The following is a 19,772-nucleotide window of genomic DNA, read 5'->3' as shown; positions in this document are numbered from 1 at the left end:
GTTAGGGGAAGACCAGTAAGGAGGGTATTGCTGTAGCCAATGTAGTTATGGGAAGACCAGTAAGGAGGGTAATGCTGTAGCCAATGCAGTTAGGGGAAGAGCAGTAAGGAGGGTAATGCTGTAGCCAATGCAGTTAGGGGAAGACCAGTAAGGAGAGTATTGCTGTAGCCAATGCAGTTAGGGGAAGACTAGTATAGAGGGAATTGCTGTAGCCAATGCAGTTAGGGGAAGGCCAGTAAGGAGGGTATTGCTGTAGCCAATGCTGTTAGGGGAAGACCAGTAAGGAGGGTAATGCTGTAGCCAATGCAGTTAGGGGAAGACCAGTAAGGAGGGTATTGCTGTAGCCAATGCAGTTATTGGAAGACCAGTAAGGAGGGTATTGTTGTAGCCAATGCAGTTAGGGGAAGGCAAATAAGGAGGGTATTGCTGTAGCCAATGCAGTTAGGGGAAGACCAGTAAGGAGGGTATTGCTGTAGCCAATGCAGTTAGGGGAAGACCAGTAAGGAGGGTATTGCTGTAGCCAATGCAGTTATGGGAAGACCAGTAAGGAGGGTAATGCTGTAGCCAATGCAGTTAGGGGAAGAGCAGTAAGGAGGGTAATGCTGTAGCCAATGCAGTTAGGGGAAGACCAGTAAGGAGGGTATTACTGTAGCCAATGCAGTTATGAGAAGACCAGTAAGGAGGGTATTGCTGTAGCCAATGCAGTTAGGGGAAGAGCAGTAAGGAGGGTATTGCTGTAGCCAATGCTGTTAGGGGAAGACCAGTAAGGAGGGTAATGCTGTAGACAATGCGGTTATGGGAAGAGCAGTAAGGAGGGTATTGCTGTAGCCAATGCTGTTAGGGGAAGACCAGTAAGGAGGGTATTGCTGTAGCCAATGCAGTTATGGGAAGACCAGTAAGGAGGGTATTGCTGTAGCCAATGCAGTTAGAGGAAGACCAGTAAGGAGGGTATTGCTGTAGACAATGCAGTTAGAGGAAGACCAGTAAGGAGGGTATTGCTGTAGACAATGCAGTTAGAGGAAGACCAGTAAGGAGGGTATTGCTGTAGCCAATGCAGTTATGGGAAGACCAGTAAGGAGGGTATTGCTGTAGACAATGCAGTTAGAGGAAGACTAGTAAGGAGGGTATTGCTGTAGACAATGCAGTTAGGGGAAGAGCAGTAAGGAGGGTATTGCTGTAGCCAATGCAGTTAGGGGAAGACCAGTAAGGAGGGTATTGCTGTAGCCAATGCAGTTAGAGGAAGACCAGTAAGTAGGGTATTACTGTAGCCAATTCAGTTAGGGGAAGACCAGTAAGGAGGTTATTGCTATAGCCAATGCAGTTATGGGAAGACCAGTAAGGAGGGTAATGCTGTAGCCAATGCAGTTAGGGGAAGACCAGTAAAGAGGTTATTGCTGTAGCCAATGCAGTTATGGGAAGACCAGTAAGGAGGGTATTGCTGTAGCCAATGCTGTTTGGGGAAGACCAGTAAAAGGGGAATTGCTGTAATTAATATATGAATAAAAGTTTTTTGCAGTGTATTTTTAAAAAAAATACAGTTTTAGCATATTCTGGAAATGTTTCTTAGATTTATGTAACATGATTTAGATACAGACTGGATCTGGTGAACTGATGACTCTTCTGAGCCAAGGATGACCCCTAGGCAGGGAGCATGAGGGTACTGTAGGGTTTTGTGTCGCATTATCAATAGAAATGTATTTGTCACAAGGGTGACTTATGTTAGCTGGTTGAATTTTATGAAATTTGTTTTTGAGTACTTGTGTTTGTGGTGACGATATGACATCCAAAATGAAACCGCAGTGAGACAGGGACGCAGGCCAACACAGATGGTGAAAAATACAGAAATGATTGCTGTATAGAGGATATGCTGGAGTCCATAGTATAGTAATACAAGCAGAGAGGACCACGGGCCTAATTCAGACCTGATGGCTAGGCTGTGTTTTCGTACAGCCTGCAATCAGGTCTGAACTGTGCATGCGTATGCACCGCAATGCGCAGGCGCGGCGGGGATCGCCGGGCAGCGACGGGATGGTGCGAGAAAAGCGATCGCAAGGTGACTGACAGGAAGAGGCCATTTGTGGGTGGCAACTGACCATTTTACAGGAGTGTCCGGAGAAATGCAGGAGGAGACAGGTGTTTGAAGGGAGGGTTTCTGATGTCCGTTCCGGCCCTGATCATCGCACTGGTAGAGTGAGTCCTGGTCTGTACAGAGACTGCAGAAACTTCTATTTGTGCAGCTCTCCTGCACATGCGATCGCACAGCGATTTCCCCCTCCCCCTGTAGGCGACGACTACCTGATCGCAGGGATGCAAAAAACACACCCTAGTGATCAGGTCTGAATTAGACCCCAAGAACCTATTGTGGTCTGTAATCTGATAGATGAATCCAGAGAAACTGAGAGAGCTATCTGATAAGAAGGATACTCATGATGTACATTTGATACTCAGTGCTGTGTTTGAATTGAGTTGCATTTATCTTTGGGCTATTTATCATTGAGCATTTTGGTTTTTTTTATGTCTACAGGGGAAAAGGGAGACTCTGGCTTTCCGGGATCTGAGTACGGTGAGTTCCCTCTCACACCTATTTCTGTCAATATACCATACTTATGCTGCATTCAGACTGCAAATGCCGGATCCTACCCGGTAAGACAAACGTGTACTTACCGGGTGGGATCCGGCATTTGCACTCCGCTGCTGGCTTTCTGACCTGGCAATATACCGGGTCGGTTACCATAGCAGCGGAGGGAGCAGCAGCAGCAGGGGCGTGGGTGGAGGCGGCGCCAGGGGATGAGCTTATCTCTAGCGCCTCCTCTCCCTATCTTGTGAATGGGAACCGTGTCGCATCGACACGGCTCCCATTCACACCGCACCTGACCCGGTAATCAACCCGGGTGAAACCCTTCTTTTTTACCGGGTTGATTTACCGGGTCAGGCGACCCGCTAAATCGGGCAGTGTGCTTTCACATCGCACACTGACCCGGTTCGACACGGCAATATGCCGTGTCGGTACCGGGTTATTTGTGCGATGTAAAAGGGGTATTACCTACTCTCCCGGAAGCTGCGGGAGGCTCCCGTTTTTTGGGGTAGCCCCCCGCATCCCCGGAAGAGTGGGCAGGTCTCCCGCATCCTGCTCGCACCCTAGTGATGCGAGCAGGATGGAGAGATTACCTCCCGCATTCGCGGGTCCGTCGGGTGGAGAAGGGGTTAAAATGACGCAAATCACGCCATTTTAGCCCCACCCCCTTCCCGCGGACCCGCGTATCGCGGCATTTCCTGATGCTGGGGGCAGGGATTAGTGATGGCACAGTCCGGCCCCGCCCCCCGAAGACACTTGCAGCGTCTCCTCTCCGGGCTTCTCCCGGAGAGGAGAAATCAAATGTAGGTAAGTATGCACTATACATTTAGGCCCTCATTCCGAGTTGTTCGCTCGCAAGCTGCTTTTAGCAGATTTGCACACGCTAAGCCGCCGCCTACTGGGAGTGACTCTTAGCTTCTTAAAATTGCGACCGACGGATTCGCAATATTGCGATTAGACCTCTCTTAGCAGTTTCTGAGTAGCTCCAAACTTACTCGGCATCTGCGATCAGTTCAGTGCTTGTCGTTCCTGGTTTGACGTCACAAACACACCCAGCGTTCGCCCAGACACTCCCCCGTTTCTCCAGCCACTCCCGCGTTTTTCCCAGAAACGGTAGCGTTTTTATCCACACGCCCATAAAACGGCCAGTTTCCGCCCAGAAACACCCACTTCCTGTCAATCACATTACGATCACCAGAACGATGAAAAAGCCGTGAGTAAAATACCTAACTGCATAGCAAATTTACTTGGGCAGTCGCAGAGCGGACATTGCGCATGCGCAATAAGCGGAAAATCGCTGCGATGCGAAGAAAATTACAGAGCGAACATCTCGGAATGATCACCTTAGTTTTTAATGAATTATTAGAACAAGAATGAAGACATTCCACAACTCTGAGTCTTTACCTCTACTAATATACTGCCCTGTTTACAGCTTCAGTACATGTTATGCTGACTATTGCTTAGGAGAAAAAAATCCAAATATCTTTACTCACAGCACAGACAGAGAGTGTCACCTGCTCCCAGCACAGACAGTGTCACCTGCTCCCAGCACAGACAGTGTCACCTGCTCCCAGCACAGACAGTGTCACCTGCTCCCAGCACAGACAGTGTCACCTGCTCCCAGCACAGACAGAGTCACCTGCTCCCAGCACAGACAGCGTCACCTGCTCCCAGCACAGACAGCGTCACCTGCTCCCAGCACAGACAGTGTCACCTGCTCCCAGCACAGACAGTGTCACCTGCTCCCAGCACAGACAGAGTCACCTGCTCCCAGCACAGACAGTGTCACCTGCTCCCAGCACAGACAGCGTCACCTGCTCCCAGCACAGACAGCGTCACCTGCTCCCAGCATAGACAGCGTCACCTGCTCCCAGCACAGACAGCGTCACCTGCTCCCTGCGCAGACAGCGTCACCTGCTCCCAGCATAGACAGCGACACCTGCTCCCAGCACAGACAGCGTCACCTGCTCCCAGCACAGACAGAGTCACCTGCTCCCAGCACAGACAGAGTCACCTGCTCCCAGCACAGACAGAGTCACCTGCTCCCAGCACAGACAGTGTCACCTGCTCCCAGCACAGACAGCGTCACCTGCTCCCAGCATAGACAGCGTCACCTGCTCCCAGCACAGACAGCGTCACCTGCTCCCAGCACAGACAGCGTCACCTGCTCCCAGCACAGACAGCGTCACCTGCTCCCTGCGCAGACAGCGTCACCTGCTCCCAGCATAGACAGCGACACCTGCTCCAAGCATAGACAGCGTCACCTGCTCCCAGCATAGACAGCGTCACCTGCTCCCAGCAATAACAGTTCTCGTGTCATCACTGCCCCTTGGCTGTGCCTGCTGTGTTTGTTCCTTCTTCCCATGAGGCAGCAGCGCAGGTCCTACCAGTGCTCATGGAGTGGGGGCTGATTCCGGAGCCTCCTCTCAGGTAGTGCGGGGACAGACTCTGCTCCTCCGCAGCCTCTGCCACCAGCAGCAGCTCTCCCAGTAGACGCACTTCTGCAGGTGACGGAGGCTGGAGACGAGCAGAATCGTCCCTGAACTGCAGCACCAGCGTGGGTAGATCTAAGACTTCTCTTTTAGGGAGAGCAGGCAGTGGTCACCCCCCCCCCCCTTCCCCCGCTGTTAGAGGTTTGTGTTGCAGTTTCAGAGAAAGACGGAAACTAAAGGGGGCCGACAGCAAATGGGAGAGATAGACCATGGACACTGGTACAAGAAGCAAGATGGGAGCTGGTGGTAGTGAGAGAGGAAGAGAGAGAGGCACAGAGGAGAGGAGAGTGTCATGACTGAGGTTTTGTGAACCCGGTGTTAGTGAAGTCTGTGCGGGCGACTGTAGGATTATATGAATACCACCACTGACCTGGTTTGGGAGTGTTGTGGACTCGGGGTCTCTTCCGGTGACTGGGAAGAGGAACCACAGCAGAGATGGCCGAATCTAGGTTCTCCTCATGCAGGATTAGGTCGGCAGACAGGAGGCACGTGTGGACGCTGAAGGTCTCCTGAAAGACAGAACTGGAAAGGCACTGATGAATCAGTGAAGATACCAGGTACAATTGTGCTAAAGGGCACGGGGTGCTTGGAGACTAGGTGCTTGGAGACACTGAGGTGCTTGGAGACACTGGGGTGCTTGGAGACACTGGGGTGCGTAGAGGCACTGGGGTGCGTAGAGGCACTGGGGTGCTGAGGCATGGAGGTGCTGGAAGCACGGAGATGCTGAGGCACGGAGGTGCTGAGGCACAGAGGTACTGAGGTACTGGAAGCACGGAGGTACTGAGGCACGGAGGTGCTGTGGCACGGAGATGCTGAGGCATGGAGGTGCTGGAGCTCTGGAGATCACAACTACAACAGTAGTAAAACTGAAACACGACAGCTGTGGTTTTCAGTGGAGAATACGGAATTCAGTACTGTGCCGTTAAGACGAAACACTGCAGCTGTGCCTTTACATTGAGACTCAGGGAAATGGTGAAATCAAATGGCAACACAAAAGTAAACCAAATGGTAACAAGGGAACAGAGTTTCCACAGGAACTTAGGTACAAAGGTTACCTTTAGGGAGCTCAGCTTTAAGACTCACACAAGGCTGTGTGTGACACGAGGAACTGGTCCAGTTTCTAACTCAGCCTCCTGATTTATACTTCCTGGTCCTTGGTGATTGGTGAGCAGGATTAGGTGATGCAGAGAGTATCAGGCTGGCAGATGATTGAACAACTCTGGGTCAGGTCAACAGTCACTGTCATGTGACTACTCTAGCCAAGGCTGTGATGTAGAATGAGGCCTAGCAGGCCGAGAGAACACTGAAGCCTGAACTTCTGCAAAACACAGGATGCTGGCTTTTAGACCTAAAGTTCAGATTACTGAATTCAGCCTCACACAGGAGATCACCACAGGTGGAGCTAATTAACTATTACCTCTCAGGCAGAGAACTCAGGAAAACTCATAGTGCTGACAAGCTGTTTAACTCCGTGAGTGAAAAGACACAGGATCCAGGACAGATGGCAGGGGTAAGTCACCAAAACCTACAGTCAGGATTGTGACAGTATCCCCCTCTTCAAGGGTGGACTCCGGACACCCATCTTAAATCTTAGAGGAACTTGAGAAATTCAAACAGAAGAATTTAGGACCTTCGTTGATGCCTCTTCTTCTTACGGGAACATTTGGTTTTGACCAAGGACAGCAGAATCTCCAATGAGATTCTTAGATTATCCCTGGGAGGACAGCACAAACTTCCTTCTGCATTCCCTTTAGAGCATGATTTTTTACCGAGTCAGATTCCAAAGGTTTAGGACCAAATTCTTTAACCACAGCATTACTAAAAGTCTGTAAGTCACGGAACACAGGATCATTACTCTCAAAAAGCATGTTGGCCCACTCCAAAGCTCTTCCTCTGAATGCCAGGAACAAATATCGAGTAACGTTGGAAGGATATTACTGCACCGGAAGGATCAGACTCCATCCGAGAGAGAAATTGTTCAACCAGAGCGACATATTGCAATAAATCTCCATCAAAGTAAATAGGTGGAAAACCATCAGACGAAAGCTTAGAGGCTGAAACTGAAGAAAGCTTTGGCTGGACGAGTAGGACTGGATTGGATCCGAGGATACTTGAATTGGCTGGAACCAAAGGAGACTGACCAGGCTGGTCCTGGAGTATTGCTGGACCGACTGGAACCAGGACGGACTGACCAGGCTGGGCCTGGAGTATTGCGGCTGGAACCGGGACGGACTGACCAGGCTGGGCCTGGAGTATTGCTGGACCGGCTGGAACCGGGACGGACTGACCAGGCTGGGCCTGGAGTATTGCTGGACCGGCTGGAACCAGGACGGACTGACCAGGTGGAGCCTGGAATATTGCTGGACCGGCTGGAACCGGGACGGGCTGAGCCCTTTCTTCACGGGCTGAACTAAGGCAGGAGCTCCCTCTTCACGGGGCTGGGCTGAGGCAAGAGCCCCCCCTTCACGGGGCTGGGTTGAGGCAAGAGCCCCCCCTTCACGGGGCTGGGCTGAGGCAAGAGCCCCCCCTTCACGGGGCTGGGCTGAGGCAAGAGCCCCCCCTTCACGGGGCTGGGCTGAGGCAAGAGCCCCCACTTCACGGGGCTGGGCTGAGGCAAGAGCCCCCACTTCACGGGGCTGGGCTGAGGCAAGAGCCCCCACTTCACGGGGCTGGGCTGAGGCAAGAGCCCCCACTTCACGGGGCTGGGCTGAGGCAAGAGCCCCCACTTCACGGGGCTGGGCTGAGGCAAGAGCCCCCACTTCACGGGGCTGGGCTGAGGCAAGAGCACCCACTTCACAGGGCTGGGCTGAGGCAAGAGCACCCACTTCACGGGGCTGGGCTGAGGCAAGAGCACCCACTTCACAGGGCTGGGCAGCACTCTGTAGACTCTCTGGCTGGGCAGCACTCTGTAGACTCTCTGGCTGGGCAGCACTCTGTAGACTCTCTGGCTGGGCAGCACTCTGTAGACTCTCTGGCTGGGCAGCACTCTGTAGACTCTCTGGCTGGGCAGCACTCTGTAGACTCTCTGGCTGGGCAGCACTCTGTAGACTCTCTGGCTGGGCAGCACTCTGTAGACTCTCTGGCTGGGTAGCACTCTGTAGACTCTCTGGCTGGGCAGCACTCTGTAGACTCTCTGGCTGGGCAGCACTCTGTAGACTCTCTGGCTGGGCAGCACTCTGTAGACTCTCTGGCTGGGCAGCACTCTGTGAACCCCTCCCTGGGGCTGGACGCTCTGAACCCCTCCCTGGGGCTGGACACTCTGAAGACGCCCCTCCTGGGGCTGGACACTCAGACTCCTCTGTGACTCTAAATGGCTTGAATATTCTTCTCTGGACACCCAACTTGGAATAAGGGCTTTTAATCACCGGACCCCAGTCATAAATTTGAGTCTCTTTCAGAGTAGCCTTCTTGATACCCCCGTCAGTAGTAGCAGGATCGGCTACTGTGGATGACTTGTAGACATGAGTACTATGATACTGAGATTTGTCACCATTCCCTGGCTTGCGAAGAATGCAGTCTTTAACAAAATGACCGGAATTTCCACAGTAAAGACAGAGGTGTAGCTCCCTACGCCGCTGACGTTCAGCTTCAGAGAGCTTGGGCCATGGATAGCTCTGATGAACAACTTTTCCTTGCACAGAGGAAGAGACTCTATTAACTGGTTGGGACAAAACAGGATCAACAACGTTGGTAGTATTCCTGAAGAGATCAGGCATCACAGAAAGAATACTAGACAAAAGTTCTTGTAACTGTAATAACATCTGGTAGAAAATCTGCAGTTGGTCAGGAGTCCTAGTGCAGAAGGTCACGGAATCTCTGGAGAAAGAATTCCGCTGCAGACACTGTGCCAATTGATGCCGAGTCGACTCCAGACCTTCCAAGCGTCCTGCAATATTGCTTAGGAGGTCCTGCGTCAGACAAACACTTTCGGCCGGGTCCATGTGGCCAGTTCCTACTGTCATGACTGAGGTTTTGTGAACCCGGTGTTAGTGAAGTCTGTTCGGGCGACTGGAGGATTATATGAATACCACCACTGACCTGGTTTGGGAGTGTTGTGAACTCTGGGTCTCTTCCGGTGACTGGGAAGAGGAAACGCAGCAGAGATGGCCGAATCTAGGTTCTCCTCATGCAGGATTAGGTCGGCAGACAGGAGGCATGTGTGGACGCTGAAGGTCTCCTGAAAGACAGAACTGGAAAGGCACTGATGAATCAGTGAAGAATACCAGGTACAATTGTGCTAAAGGGCACGGGGTGCTTGGAGACACTGAGGTGCTTGGAGACACTGAGGTGCGTAGAGGCACTGGGGTGCGTAGAGGCACTGGGGTGCGTAGAGGCACTGGGGTGCTGTGGCACGGAGGTGCTGGAAGCACGGAGATACTGAGGCACGGAGGTGCTGAGGCACGGAGGTACTGGAAGCACGGAGGTGCTGGAAGCACGGAGGTACTGGAAGCACGGAGGTACTGTGGCACGGAGGTGCTGGAAGCACGGAGGTACTGAGGCACGGAGGTACTGGAAGCACGGAGGTACTGGAAGCACGGAGGTACTGGAGCTCTGGAGATCACAACTACAACAGTAGTAAAACTGAAACACGACAGCTGTGGTTTTCAGTGGAGAATACGGAATTCAGTACTGTGCCTTTAAGACGAAACACTGCAGCTGTGCCTTTACATTGAGACTCAGGGAAATGGTGAAATCAAATGGCAACACAAAAGTAAACCAAACGGTAACAAGGGAACAGAGTTTCCACAGGCACTTAGGTACAAAGGTTACCTTAAGGGAGCTCAGCTTTAAGACTCACACAAGGCTGTGTGTGACACGAGGAACTGGCCCAGTTTCTAACTCAGCCTCCTGATTTATACTGCCTGGTCCTTGGTGATTGGTGAGCAGGATTAGGTGATGCAGAGAGTATCAGGCTGGCAGAGGATTGAACAACTCTGGGTCAGGTGAACAGTCACTGTCATGTGACTACTCTAGCCAAAGCTGTGATGTAGAATGAGGCCTAGCAGGCCGAGAGAACACTGAAGCCTGAACTTCTGCAAAACACAGGATGCTGGCTTTTAGACCTAAAGTTCAGATTACTGAATTCAGCCTCACACAGGAGATAACCACAGGTGGAGCTAATTAACCATTACCTCTCAGGCAGAGAACTCAGGAAAAGACACAGGATCCAGGACAGATGGCAGGGGCAAGTCACCAAATATAAAACCTACAGTCAGGATTGTGACAGAGAGGAGGCATAAAGGAGTCAGAGAGGAGAGGGGACACAGAGGAGGCAGAGAGGAGAGGGGGCACAGAGGAGGCAGAGGGGAGAGGGGAAAGGGGGGAGAAAGAGAAAAAGGCAAAGAGAGAGGAGAGAGGGGCAGACTATAGCAGGATAAACCAGGAGTCAGGGGGTGAAAGATTCCAGCTTTGCCCTTTTCCACAATGGTCACATATTATCTATACTAGAGATGAGTGGGTTCGTGTCCCTGAGAACCTAACCCCCCAAACTTCACCACCTGAGCCCGGATCCGGGCCTGGCTCGGGTTTTCTACCCTGACTCGGAAACCACAACAAGGCAAAACGTCATCATCCCGCTGTTGGATTCTTGCTGGGTTTGGATTCCATATAAGGAGCCGCGCGTCGCCGCAGTTTTCACTCCAGTTCTGGAAAGTGCAAGGAGAGGAAAGTGGGGTGGTGATTTCAGTTCTGTCTTGTGCTGCTCAGTCCAGTGTAGTGTCCTATGCTGCATCAGACCAGTCACAGTGGTGGTGTCCTCTGCTGCCATATGTCCAGTGCTACTGTATAAGTCCAGTCCAGTGGTGCTGTGTTGTCCTGCATCAGTACAGTGGTGGTGTCTTGTGCTGCATCAGTCCAGTCACAGTGGTGGTGTCTTGTGCTGCATCAGTCCAGTCACAGTGGTGGTGTCTTATGCTACATCAGTCCAGTAACAGTGGTGGTATCCTCTGCTGCCATATGTCCGGTGCTGCTGTATAAGTCCAGCCCAGAGCAGTGGTGCTGTATTGTCCTGCATCAGTCCAGTGGTGGTGCCCCTGAGCTGCTGTATAAGTCCAGTGATACTGCCGTATAAATCCAGTGGTACTGCCATATAATTCCAGTGATACTGCCATATATGTCCAGTGGTACTGGCATATAAATCCAGTCCAGTGATACTGCCGTATATGTCCAGCGGTACTGCCATGTAAATCCAGTGATACTGCCGTATATGTCCAGTGGTACTGCCATATAATTCCAGTGATACTGCCATATATGTCCATTGGTACTGCCGTATAAATCCAGTGGCACTGGCATATAAATCCAGTCCAGTGATACTGCCATATATGTCCAGTGGTACTGCCATATAATGCCAGTGATACTACCGTATAATACCAGTAGTATTGGCATATAAGTCCAGTGTTACTGCCATATAAATCCAGTACAGTGGTACTGCCGTATAAATCCAGTGGTACTGCCGTATAATTCCAGTGGTAATGGCATATAAATACTGCTGCACCTGTGTATAATGCCCACATGTATATACTGTTGCACCTGTGTATAATGCCCACATGTATATACTGCTGCACCTGTGTATAATGCCCACATGTATATACTGCCTCACCCGTGTATAATGCCCACATGTATATACTGCTGCACCTGTGTATAATGCCCACATGTATATACTGCTGCACCTGTGTATAATGCCTACATGTATATACTGCTGCACCTGTATATAATATAATGCCCACATGTATATACTGCTGCACCTGTGTATAATGCCCACATGTATATAGTGCTGCACCTGTGTATAATGCCCACATGTATATATTGCTGCACCTGTGTATAATGCCCACATGTATATACTGCTGTACCTGTATATAATATAATGCCCACATGTATATTCTGCTGCACCTGTGTATAATGCCCACATGTAAATACTACTGCACCTGTGTATGATGCCCACATGTATATACTGCTGCACCTCTGTAAAATATAATGCCCACATGTATATACTGCTGCACCTATGTATAATGCCCACATGTATATACTGCTGCACCTATGTATAATTCCCACATGTATATACTGCTGCACCTGTGTATAATGGCCACATGTATATACTGTTGCACTTGTGTATAATGCCCACATGTATATACCGCTGCACCTGTGTATAATGCCCACATGTAAATACCGCTGCACCTGTGTATAATGCCCACATATATATACCGCTGCACCTGTGTATAATGCCCACATGTATATACTGCTGCACCTTTGTATAATGCCCACATATATATACTGCTGCACCTGTGTATAATGCCCACATATATATACTGCTACACCTGTGTATAATGCCCACATGTATATACTGCCGCATCTGTGTATAATGCCCACATATATATACCACTGCACCTGTGAATAATGCCCACATGTATGTACTGCTGCACCTGTGTATAATGCCCACATGTATATACTGCTGCACCTGTGTATAATGCCCACAGATTATATAAATTTATCTGACGTCCTAGTGGATGCTGGGGACTCCGTAAGGACCATGGGGAATAGACGGGCTCCGCAGGAGACTGGGCACTCTAAAGAAAGATTTAGGACTATCTGGTGTGCACTGGCTCCTCCCCCTATGACCCTCCTCCAAGCCTCAGTTAGATTTCTGTGCCCGGCTGAGCTGGATGCACACTAGAGGCTCTCCTGAGCTCCTAGGAAGAAAGTATAGTTTAGGTTTTTTATTTTACAGTGAGACCTGCTGGCAACAGGCTCACTGCACCGAGGGACTAAGGGGAGAAGAAGCGAACCTACCTAAGTGGTGGTAGCTTGGGCTTCTTAGGCTACTGGACACCATTAGCTCCAGAGGGATCACACACAGGACCCGACCTCGTCGTCCGTTCCCAGAGCCGCCCCGCCGTCCCCCTTACAGAGCCAGAAGCAAGAAGGTTTGGAAAATCGGCGGCTGAAGACTTCTGTCTTCTCCAAGGTAGCGCACAGCACTGCAGCTGTGCGCCATTGCTCCTCATGCACACCACACACTGCGGTCACTGATGGGTGCAGGGCGCTGAGGGGGGGGGGGGGGCACCCTGAGCAGCAATAATATACACCTTGGCTGGCAAACTGGCACCATATATAGCCCTAGAAGTTATATAGGTGTCAATTACCCCTGCCAGATTTACACAAACAGCGGGAGAAAGCCAGCCGAAAAAGGGGCGGAGCCATCTCCCTCAGTACACTGGCGCCATTTTCCCTCACAGATCCGCTGGAAGGATCGCTCCCTGGCTCTCCCCTGCAGTCCTGCACTACAGAAAGGGTAAAAAAGAGAGGGGGGGCACAAATTAGGCGCAGTATAATATATATATGCAGCTATAAGGGGAAAACACTCTTTATAGGTGATATCCCTGTGGTATATAGCGCTCTGGTGTGTGCTGGCATACTCTCCCTCTGTCTCCCCAAAGGGCTTTGTGGGGTCCTGTCCTCTGTCAGAGCATTCCCTGTGTGTCTGCTGTGTGTCGGTACTGCTGTGTCGACATGTATGATGAGGAAAATGATGTGGAGGCGGAGCAAATGCCTGTGAATGTGATGTCACCCCCTGCGGGGTCGACACCTGTGTGGATGGACTTATGGAAGGAATTACGTGACAGTGTCAACTCCTTACACAAAAGGTTTGACGACATAGGACAGCCGGCTACTCAGCTTGTGCCTGTTCCAGCGTCTCAAATGTCATCAGGGGCTTTAAAACGCCCGCTACCTCAGGTGACAGACACAGATGTCGACACGGATACTGACTCCAGTGTCGACAACGATGAGACTAGTGTACCCTCCAATAGGTCCACCCGTTACATGATTGAGGCAATGAAAAATGTTTTACACATTCTGATAATACCCCAGGTACCACAAAAAAGGGTATTATGTTTGGTGAGAAAAAGCTACCTGTAGTTTTTCCTGCATCTGAGGAATTAAATGAGGTGTGTGAGGAAGCGTGGACTTCCCCCTTTAAGAAATTGATAATTTCTAAACGGTTATTGGCAGCGTACCCTTTCCCGCCAGAGGATAGGTCACGTTGGGAAATGCCCCCTAGGGTAGATAAGGCGCTGACACGCTTATCAAAAAAGGTGGCACTACCGTCTCCGGATACGGCCGCCCTAAAGGAACCTGCTGATAGGAGCAGGAAACTACCCTTAAAGCTATCTACACACACACGGGCATTATATTGCGACCAGCGATTGCATCGGCTTGGATGTGCAGTGCTGCTGCTGCGTGGTCAGATTCCCTGTCGGATAATATTGATACCATGGATAGGGACAATATTTTGCTGACGATATAGCATATAAAAGACGCCGTCTTATACATGCGTGATGCACAGAGGGCTATTTGCCGGCTGGCATCAAAAATAAGCGCTATGTCCATTACCACCAGAAGGGGGTTATGGACTCGGCAATGGTCTGGCGATGCCGACTCGAAACGGCACATGGAAGTTTTGCCCTATAAGGGGGTGGAACTATTTGGGGTGGGTCTTTCGGACCTCGTGTACACAGCTACTGCTGGGAAATCGACCCACAGCAAAAGAAAGCACCGTATTATCAGGTACAGTCCTTTCAGCCCCAGAAAAGCAAGAGGGCTAGAGGCTCATCCTTTCTGCCGAGAGGCAAAGGTAGAGGGAAAAAGCTGCAGCACACAGCTAGTTCCCAAGAGCAGAAGTCCTCCCCCGCGTCCGGTAAGTCCACAGCATGACGCTGGGGCTGCTCAGGCGGACCCGGGTACGGTGGGGGCCCGTCTCAGAAATTTCAGCGCTCAGTGGGCTCTCTCACAAGTGGATCCCTTGGTCCATCAAGTAGTATCTCAGGGGTACAGGCTGGAATTCGAGACGTTCCCCCCCCCCCCCCCCCGCGCCGTTTCCTAAAATCTGCCTTACCGGCAACTCCCTCTGCCAGGGAGGCGGTGTTGGTGGCTATTCAAAAGCTGTATTCACAGCAAGTGATTGTCAAGGTACCCCTCCTTCAACAAGGAAAGGGTTACTATTCCACAATGTTTGTGGTACCGAAACCGGACGGTTCGGTGAGACCCATCTTAAATTTAAAATCCTTGAACACTTATATCAAAAGGTTCAAGTTCAAGATGGAATCGCTCAGGGCGGTTATTGCGAGCCTGAACGAGGGGGATTACATGGTCTCCCTGGACATCAAAGATGCGTACCTGCATGTCCCCATTTACCCTCCTCACCAGGAGTACCTCAGATTTGTGGTACAGGACTGTCACTATCAGTTCCAGACGCTGCCGTTTGGGTTATCCACGGCACCGAGGGTCTTTACCAAGGTAATGGCCGACATGATGATACACCTTCGCAAGAAAGGAGTTTTAATTATCCCGTACTTGGATGATCTCCTGATAAAGGCGAGGTCCAAGGAACAGTTGGTAGTGGGGGTAGCACTTTCTCGGGAAGTGCTACAACAGCACGGCTGGATTCTCAATATTCCAAAGTCACAGCTGGTCCCGACGACACGTCTTCTGTTCCTGGGAATGATTCTGGACACAGACCAGAAAAGAGTGTTTCTTCCAGTGGAAATAGCAGAGGAGTTGTCATCTCTAGTCAGAGACATCCTAAAACTGGGACAGGTGTCGGTACATCAATGCACACGAGTCCTGGGAAAAATGGTAGCTTCGTACGAAGTAATTCCATTCGGAAGGTTCCACGCAAGGACTTTCCAGTGGGACCTGTTGGACAAATGGTCCGGGTCCCATCTCCAGATGCAACAGCGGATAACCCTGTCGGCAAGAACCAGGGTGTCGCTGCTGTGTTGGCTGCAGAGGGCTCATCTACTAGAGGGCCGCAGATTCGGAATACAGGACTGGGTCCTGGTGACCACGGATGCCAGCCTTCGGGGCTGGGGTGCAGTCACACAGGGAAGAAATTTCCAAGGACTGTGGTCAAATCAGGAGATTTCGCTTCACATAAATATTCTGGAGCTAAGGGCCATTTACAATGCCCTAAGCCAGGCAAGGCCCCTGCTTCAGAATCAGCCGGTACTGATCCAATCAGACAACATCACGGCGGTCGCCCATGTAAACAGACAGGGCGGCACGAGAAGCAGGAGGGAAATGCAGAAGCCACAAGGATTCTCCGATGGGCAGAGAATCATGTGTTAGCACTGACAGCAGTGTTCATTCCGGGAGTGGACAACTGGGAAGCAGACTTCCTCAGCAGGCACGACCTCCACCCGGGAGAATGGGGACTTCATCCAGAAGTCTTCCAAATGCTGGTAACCCGTTGGGAAAGACCACAGGTGGACATGATGGCGTCCCGCCTCAACAAATAGCTAAAAAGATATTGCGCCAGGTCAAGGGACCCTCAGGCGATCGCTGTGGACGCTCTAGTGACACCGTGGGTGTACCAGGCGGTTTATGTGTTTCATCCTCTGCCTCTCATTCCCAAGGTACTGAGAATAATAAGAAGGCGAGGAGTGAAAACTATACTCGTGGTTCCGGATTGGCCAAGAAGAGCTTGGTACCCGGAACTTCAAGAGATGCTTGCAGAGGACCGTTGGCCTCTGCCGCTCAGACAAGACCTGCTGCAGCGGGGACCCTGTCTGTTCCAAGACTTACCGCGGCTACGTTTGACGGCATGGCGGTTGAACACCGGATCCTAAAGGAAAAAGGCATTCCGGAGGAAGTCATCCCTACCCTGATCAAAGCCAGGAAGGATGTCACCGCAAAACATTATCACCGCATTTGGCGGAAATATGTTGCTTGGTGTGAGGCCAAGAAGGCCCCAACGGAGGAATTTCAACTGGGTCGATTTCTGCATTTCCTGCAAGCAGGTGTGACGTTGGGCCTCAAATTGGGGTCCATTAAGGTCCAGATCTCGGCTCTGTCAATTTTCTTCCAGAAAGAACTGGCTTCACTGCCTGAAGTTCAGACATTTGTCAAGGGAGTTCTGCATATTCAGCCTCCTTTTGTGCCCCCAGTGGCACCTTGGGATCTCAATGTAGTTTTGGAGTTCCTGAAATCACATTGGTTTGAGCCACTTAAGACTGTGGATTTGAAATATCTCACGTGGAAAGTGGTTATGCTTTTGGCTCTGGCTTCGGCCAGGCGTGTGTCCTGTAAAAGCCCTTATCTGATTTTCCATATGGATAGGGCAGAGTTGAGGACTCGTCCTCAGTTTCTCCCGAAGGTGGTATCAGCTTTTCACTTGAACCAACCTATTGTGGTGCCTGCGGCTACTAGGGACTTGGAGGATTCCAAGTTACTGGACGTAGTCAGGGCCCTGAAAATATATGTTTCCAGGACGGCTGGAGTCAGGAAAACTGACTCGCTATTTATCCTGTATGCACCCAACAAGCTGGGTGCTCCTGCTTCTAAGCAAACTGTTGTGCGCTGGATTTGTAGCACTATTCAGCTGGCGCATTCTGCAGTGGGACTACCGCAGCCTAAATATGTAAAAGCCCATTCCACAAGGAAGGTGGGCTCATCTTGGGCGGCTGCCCGAGGGTCTCGGCTTTACAACTTTGCCGAGCTGCTACTTGGTCAGGGGCAAACACGTTTGCAAAATTTTATAAATTTGATACCCTGGCTCAGGAGGACCTGGAGTTCTCTCATTCGGTGCTGCAGAGTCATCCGCACTCTCCCGCCCATTTGGGAGCTTTGGTATAATCCCCATGGTCCTTACGGAGTCCCCAGCATCCACTAGGACGTCAGAGAAAATAAGAATTTACTCACCGGTAATTCTATTTCTCGTAGTCTGTAGTGGATGCTGGGCGCCCATCCCAAGTGTGGATTGTCTGCAATACTTGTAAATAGTTATTGTTACACAAATCGGGTTGTTGTTGCGAGCCATCTATTCAGAGGCTCCATTGTTATCATACTGTTAACCGGGGTTCCTATCACAAGTTATATGGTGTGATTGGTGTGGCTGGTATGAGTCTTACCCGGGATTCAAAATCCTTCCTTATTGTGTCAGCTCTTCCGGGCACAGTGTCCTAACAGAGGCTTGGAGGAGGGTCATAGGGGGAGGAGCCAGTGCACACCAGCTAGTCCTAAATCTTTCTTTAGAGTGCCCAGTCTCCTGCGGAGCCCGTCTATTCCCCATGGTCCTTACGGAGTCCCCAGCATTCACTACGGACTACGAAAAATAGAATTACTGGTGAGTAAATTCTTATTTTCTCTTTCTCATCTCTCAGCTGCCAGGAACTGTAAGGAGCTGCAGGATCATGGAGTGTTACTCAGTGGCTGGTACACCATATACCCGGATGGCAGCGCCCCCCTGAGGGTCCTGTGTGACATGCACACTGATGGCGGAGGCTGGATGGTAAGTCTTTCTCTAGAAACCTCTACATGTCCTACACATAAGCAGGTCACACATTCCGAAAATGTCATTGCCCAACAGTACAACTCTGATTTCTGCAGCGGGGTACACTGTGTTCCACAGGGAATACATCGGGGTGTAGAGATGGATCTTGATCCAGGCAAGAGCAGGCTAAAGCTTTAGATGGTCCCAGGATGCATTGGTGCCTCCTCTATATAACCCCACCTCCAGGCACTGTGAGCTGAGTTTTGAGTTGGTGTCGGGACCCGCCATTAAATCGAGTTCCGGTCGCAGTGTAAGAAGACGGACTGCGACTTTGGCGTGGACACAGTAACAGAGCAGGGATCCCACTATGTCCACCAGGACATAGGAGCACAGGTCGGATATATAAATATCCTTTTTAATAAGGCTCCGCAGTACCAGGTGGTGAGGACCAGCATAGGGGATAAGGCGCTTGACCTGTAGCCCCTCCCCTGGCTTCGGGCGCCATCTACTGCTGGTGTTCCTGCCCTGGAGCTGCCTCACACACTCCCTCATTCCCTGACTGAGACGCTGGGCGCCATCTTCTCTGAGTAGCTGCGACTGGTCTCCGGGACTGCACGGTAAGGTCTCCTCTGTAAATCCGCCTGTACATCAGTGCCGTGATTTTAAAGACACTTAAGTATTCTACATGTCATTATAAGTAGAGATGAGCGCCTGAAATTTTTCGGGTTTTGTGTTTTGGTTTTGGGTTCGGTTCCGCGGCCGTGTTTTGGGTTCGACCGCGTTTTGGCAAAACCTCACCGAATTTTTTTTGTCGGATTCGGGTGTGTTTTGGATTCGGGTGTTTTTTTCAAAAAACACTAAAAAACAGCTTAAATCATAGAATTTGGGGGTCATTTTGATCCCAAAGTATTATTAACCTCAAAAACCATAATTTCCACTCATTTTCAGTCTATTCTGAATACCTCACACCTCACAATATTATTTTTAGTCCTAAAATTTGCACCGAGGTCGCTGTGTGAGTAAGATAAGCGACCCTAGTGGCCGACACAAACACCGGGCCCATCTAGGAGTGGCACTGCAGTGTCACGCAGGATGTCCCTTCCAAAAAACCCTCCCCAAACAGCACATGACGCAAAGAAATAAAGAGGCGCAATGAGGTAGCTGTGTGAGTAAGATTAGCGACCCTAGTGGCCGACACAAACACCGGGCCCATCTAGGAGTGGCACTGCAGTGTCACGCAGGATGGCCCTTCCAAAAAACCCTCCCCAAACACCACATGACGCAAAGAAAAATAAAAGAAAAAAGAGGTGCAAGATGGAATTGTCCTTGGGCCCTCCCACCCACCCTTATGTTGTATAAACAAAACAGGACATGCACACTTTAACCAACCCATCATTTCAGTGACAGGGTCTGCCACACGACTGTGACTGATATGACGGGT

General features: G+C 50.7%; 1 protein-coding gene and 1 long non-coding RNA gene across 4 annotated transcripts in view; one reads left to right on the top strand and one right to left on the bottom strand.

Moving 5' to 3' along the window:
- The window catches only part of LOC134948168 (ficolin-2-like), a 625,934-nt gene that overhangs the window by 352,530 nt on the left and 253,632 nt on the right, over positions 1-19,772 (top strand). The window lies entirely within an intron of this gene.
- LOC134948170 (uncharacterized) overlaps positions 1-19,772 on the bottom strand; it is a 117,831-nt gene that overhangs the window by 69,409 nt on the left and 28,650 nt on the right. The window lies entirely within an intron of this gene.

This window comes from Pseudophryne corroboree, chromosome 8 (assembly GCF_028390025.1).
Source record: "Pseudophryne corroboree isolate aPseCor3 chromosome 8, aPseCor3.hap2, whole genome shotgun sequence".
In the NCBI taxonomy this organism is placed as follows: Eukaryota; Metazoa; Chordata; class Amphibia; order Anura; family Myobatrachidae; genus Pseudophryne; species Pseudophryne corroboree.
The sequence above is the reverse complement of the archived record's forward strand: the minus strand, read 5'-3'. Positions and strand labels throughout refer to the sequence as shown.